Below are 6,000 nucleotides of genomic sequence, written 5' to 3'. Positions count from 1 at the left end.
TATGGTCCTGGTGGCACCTCAAGAAGTGGAACCTTTAGTAACAAATGAACAAGTTTTGAGTAACCTTCGAAACGTGCGGCAAGTTATCGTGTCAGGGATTATTTGACTAAGTATGATTTAGCCATTATTAATAGCATGACCTTTTGCTAATTATTGGTATCACTAATAGCGTTCAGAATAAAACCATCTTTAGAATATATCAATAAATTGAACACTCAAATCGTACGTAAATCCCCATGCACACCCCAGTAGGTAGTTCCAGTTATTTTTACACGTTTCAATTTTAGCCCGTTATCAATTCGAGATAGCACACTTGTCACTGTTAATCCGCGAAGACAGATGATTGGAACACTAGGTGATAAGACGTGAGGAAATGACGGTGAATAGGAAATTATAAAGTAACGCAGGGGGTATGTGTGGGGTTGCATTGGGGGGAGGGGTGGTTTGAAGGCGGGGGCGGGGTATGACTTAGGCTGTCTCTGCGAGCCGCTCATCACAGTATCTACCATGGCCACCCCGGCAGCTGTCGTCGTACTGCTGTTGTTGGCAGTCGGCCTCAACCAGATAGCAGGTATACCAACTCATGAAAAATAATGTTTCATCATTAAGAATATATGTATGAAAATACATAATTTTTCTTTCTTGTTTTGTAAAGTTGCGGTATGTTTGCCCGTTGTAGGTGATTATTTTGGGAGCCTTGATGTTTCGATAGTGTTTGAACACGTACTTGAACAAATATTAATACATTTTTTTTATTTAATTTATTCAAAATATTAGCTCCAAACTATAACCTTTCTATATCTACACAATATCTACAAATATTACGAGTTGTGTTACTAAATTTTAAAATAAAGCTTGTAAGTTTCTTATTACAAATTGATTTTGATCGATTCGGTTTTTTATAATATAACTGTGAAGCAAAAACTAGTTTGATATAATAAAGAATAAATAAAGTCCTTGTCCAGGTAGCAGGCATACCAGGTAATAAAAATAAAATTATCGTGCTATTAATTTAAACTTGATACATAATTTCCCATCTAGTTTTTTATAGTTGCGGAACGTTTATAAGATCCGTGTGTTAATTTAGAGTGGGATATTAACACTACATAATAATGTCGATATGTTTGATATTGAACATATTTTTATTTTATCTTACAGCTTTTAAGCTGAGTGTATATTTTGCTAACCACATTCGTGAACAACAAAATAGGGGTTGAGTTACAAAAAAAATGCAAGTGAATGGCAATTTTGTTAAAATATTAGTTATTTTGTTGATTCTTTAGTTAAAATATAAGTATATAACAAGAATAATGGACCACAAATAAATAAAAGCATCAAACTATATAATACAAGATAGGCCTAATACATACACAGCTTTAACAATCCGACAACATTATGTTTGCTTATAACTATTAAAACAAAAATATAAGGATAATCTAAAATATACTACTGCCTGAACTTAACTGTCGCAAAACAATGATTTTTCTTTCAATTTAAGATTACAAAGTGATAAAGATGGGATCAAATATCCAATAAACCGAAATCACCTTTAACACAACACCTTTAAACCTACCTTATCCAATCTTTTAATGAGGATATCTTTTGCAATGTATGGCAGTACACCATATTAACCTTGTGTCACTAACTTATCGTTAAAATAATTTTAAAAAATCCTTATCAAAACTACCAAATATTATTTTTATGTATGTATTTCTAACGTATATACAAATATACAACTACACTTGAACTTGAACGGCTAGCTTAACATTACATTAAACTTGTTTTACTTCATATAAGATTCATTCTTAATTTAAGCATCTCCATATATTTCTTGGAAGGTGAAAATATGATAAGCAGCCATATTTTTAATTAAGTAAGAGAATATTAACAATCTTTACCCTGGTGGAGGAAAGGATGAGAGAGAGATTTACTTGCTCGCATATCTTTCAATAATTCTCATGTTATAACTATCTTGTATCAAGCGGTTACGATTGTATGACAAAGACTTAAACAATTTCACAGGGGTTAATAGTGTTTAACGTTATGTATAGTTTAAATGACCCGTTGTACAACAGCAAAAGGATATTTGAAGTCTTTAAATAATTTAATAAACGGTGCGCCTACATTTACAGAACCGTATTTCCCATTCTAACACGGACACACGAGCTTGTATGTACTGTATCAAGTTTGTTGTGACATGAGCACATAAAAAGAGGCTATAACAAAATATGTAGTAGTTTTTTTTTAACTGTGGGGACCGGATCGGCTTATTGTTTAACTATTAAAGTAGTTCACTTTTTAATTATAGATGTGTCTGGTTTCGAATCTTAAGACAAATTAATGAACACTAGCGTCCCAAAAGGTTTATAAGATTACGCCACCAGACACCTAGGACTATTTCTTTTTCTCTTTTCTAACTAAATGATTGAATATTGGTTGGTGAATAACAATTCCCACATTTAAATAGTTTTATCTAAATTAATTTTAGTAATTGAGTATACTTAAATTAAGAATGGTTTGAACAGTTTTAATTTAAATCAAGGTTATAATTAGCCTTAATGATTTTTTTCGTTAAAAATAAGAAAGGATTTTTTAGTGTGCTTAACAAGTTCAAGAATATTATCCTGATTTTATTTAGTTTATCCTATGGACTTTGATTTATCTACCAGTGTGTAGTTTATGTAAGTTATATACATAGTTCAAAAGAATCTCATTTTTTCACTGTTAATTCATTGATCAGTCAATTCGCATAATGTTGCTTAAAAAATAAAAACAAGACTTGTGTACCATCTGTGTAACCTTAAAAAATAATTACGCTTGATTCAGCGGATACGTTTACGTTACGGATTACGTTACGTTAAAAGAACATGTAATAAACAATTAGATTGGAAAAATCACTGTTTGACATACTTTTTCGCCTTAAGAATTAAGAACCAAACCATATCCGGTTATTAATAGTTTTTAAAAGCAGTAATTATATGGATTTTTAATTTTAATGTTTTTTTTATTTAAGGAGACTGCCTAAAAATAACAATTGGATTGGAGTTGAATACTAAATAACTATACTAAGTAAATTAGATCAGTAAATTAATAGGAGATACTTTTTTGTGGAAATACATATGACGTTGGAACCCGAATTAAACTATGTAAAACCCGTGTTGCGTTTATAAGTACTGTACGGAAACTTCAATTAAGTCTATACCGTCATAAAAGATTATACCAGTTTATACCAATTGGTTTTAATCTTGACAATGCACAGTCAGCTTAATACATTACTCTATACTGTATATCAGGTTAATAGTTTGGTCAAAACTAGTGTACCTGTTGCTCAAAATCGAGCAATTGGCAAGTATACCTGTATTATCATGAGTTATTTTAAAATAACAGTCGTAATTTTCAACGAGTTAAAAAGACTCAACTAAAAGGCAAAAAGGCTATGTAATTAATGGAAATAATCAAGCTGTTCATAACAGATCGATATAATCATCATTTCTTGGATAATTTTTCAGAAGCTGGCCTTGTTTTTAGTGTTTTCTACAAATGTTTTCTGACTCACCGCATAAAGTTATACAGTTAGGCAGAGCCCAAGTGACTTTTTCAACATGTAAGACCTTATATGACATGAGATCCTACTGAATGAGATCCTTCCAATGGGCCATAAACTAACAAAATCGGAAGAGAAACCACGGAGGAGTTCTGTCGACAAAAAATATATAGATAGATAGATAATATCAGCAGGTATTTTAAACTCACGTACTCATATATAGTTATAGTATTGAAATAATCTGTACACGATCAAATACTGATAAAATTTGTATAAATAAATGAAGATAAAATCCTTTTCCCAATTAAAGACTAAACATTTTCATTTCGTTTGTGATCGATGTCAATGGATATACTTGAGGTTTTGCTGTAGCGTTCCAAAGTCAATACTTTCATTGTTGAGTACCTTAAATCAGTGTGTGTTTGATATAAAGCACAACTTGTAATACGTTTGTGACAACAATAGATTTCCTCGATTGTTTTTACTGCACAAAATATACCTCGTTCTAAAAATCAATCATACGTCAATTTAAGTATGTTTATTAAGTTTCAATGCACGGTTTTCTATCGTTTCTTATGGAGTTTTTCCTTTAAGTAACGGCTAAATTTAGAGACAACATGTTTCATAAAAATCCCCTTTTTTATCCAACCTTGGAAATATCAATTTTAATCAACATATTCTGATTCGCCAGTTTCAAATTTTAAAAAATCTCCGTAAAAATATTAAGTTTTTAAAATTAATTCCTTTTCTGTTTGAAATAATGTAATTCTGAAAACCCCGACAGCTTTTATCCATTTTGGAATATTTCAATAGTTCCTCTATGTATTAACTCGAGTTTTTAATACTCTGGAAATAATCAATAATCCCTAGCATATTCTCTTAGTTTAATTTACTTTCTAATCAAATTTACACACGACCAGGTTGTGATAATATTTAACCACGCGTCCGGCAATTATAGTCGAGAGACTATAGAAACTTAAGCTATAGAATAGACCTTCGTTCAATGAGTTTTAATTATTGGAATACCTGTTTGCTGAGGCTATGCTTGTGAAATTACCAAGTAACTTTATTATAATCTGTAACATAAAAAATATATATCCTATATAGGCAAGCAGGTTTCTTGAAACCCTTTTTTCAGCTCGTGTGCATCGCAGGCACACTAACCTACCCTATTTTAACCTTGATTTTAGCCTACCAGGTATCATCTACGCATACTGTTAGAAATATATTTGCCTGTATGTGTGCAGAATCCATTTATAAATAAAAATAGGTTAAAAATACGTACAAAACATAAATTTAAAAAATGTGTTTAAAATTAACATGGGCCTTATAAGTTGCTATGTAGGTGACGAAATAACCACAAAATATAAACAGGAAATCAAAACAAATTGAAGAAACTCCAATCACCTGCTTTATTTACAGCGTGGGGTGAAAATATAGAATTCCGTACATATTTTTGGAGTCGAGTTTTCGGTTATACGGCCTCAGATAATAACGTTTAGAAAAGAAAAATATATAACAGTTTTAGTATTACAGTATTGATTTTTCTTTGCATTATATAGCCTAATACAGCGAATGAATATTTCACACAGTAAAAGTCAAGTTCGAAAATTACAGACTAATTTTTTATTGTTGACTATGGATATATCACAGAGAAATAGTTAAGTTGCCCTATCTGTTTATTGATAAATATTTGTAAACACTAAGATATTAAGTGTTTAGTAGGCCTACATTATCTTACTAATATTATAAAATGTGAAAGTTTGTGTGTTTGTTTGTTTGAAGTTCAATCACGCATTAACTACCGGACGGATTGGGCTGAAATTTGGCATGACGGTAGCTCACATTCCCGATTAACATATAGACCTATTCTTATCTCAAAAACCCTTTCGGGCTCCATCCCAATGGCTCTGTAGTTCCCCATGTTAAGGGAATAAAAGAATTTAGTCAGCTGTTTCAACTTAAAAAGTTGGTTCTATGGTATGCAAAAGCATTAAAAAATATAAGATTTGCCAACAGGATGCAGCACTATTACTTTTTTGCATTTATGGAAACAGCTAATTTGAACTAAGCAACAACATAAACTATGATATGCAATGACTGTCAAAGTAGGATTGTTTACAGTTACGTAATAGCTATTTTCATTACAAGTGTAGTAAGAGCGTTTTTACATCACGCAGGTGAATGTTGTGCAACGAGCGGAAGCGAGTTGCATAATTCACTTAAGAGATGTAAACACGTTCTTGCGCAACGCGTAACGTACAAGATTTTACCTGACCCGACAATATACATGGGTTTACGTACAATATTTTTCATTGTCCATTTCACTCATCGTCCAACAGTAACGTTCTTTTACAAACAAAAGCTAGGTTAGGAAAATACTTAGAAGCATAATAATAATACATTCAAGCGCACAGCTGATTTCTAGCGTTGAACGTCGTTGGCTCCATAGAGGT

At 31.6% G+C, this 6,000-nt stretch overlaps 1 long non-coding RNA gene across 1 annotated transcript in view; it reads left to right on the top strand.

Moving 5' to 3' along the window:
• Nucleotides 1-469: 469 nt before the first annotated feature.
• The window catches only part of LOC128993410 (uncharacterized), a 41,375-nt gene continuing 35,844 nt past the window's right edge, over nucleotides 470-6,000 (top strand). The window contains exon 1 of the long non-coding RNA XR_008490753.1: nucleotides 470-571. This is a non-coding gene — a long non-coding RNA (uncharacterized LOC128993410). The remainder of the gene's footprint in view (nucleotides 572-6,000) is intronic.

This window comes from Macrosteles quadrilineatus, unplaced genomic scaffold (genome assembly GCF_028750875.1).
Source record: "Macrosteles quadrilineatus isolate MER2022 unplaced genomic scaffold, UCM_ALF_1.0 Scaffold_4__1_contigs__length_99947679, whole genome shotgun sequence".
Classification (NCBI taxonomy): Eukaryota; Metazoa; Arthropoda; class Insecta; order Hemiptera; family Cicadellidae; genus Macrosteles; species Macrosteles quadrilineatus.
The sequence above is the reverse complement of the archived record's forward strand: the minus strand, read 5'-3'. Positions and strand labels throughout refer to the sequence as shown.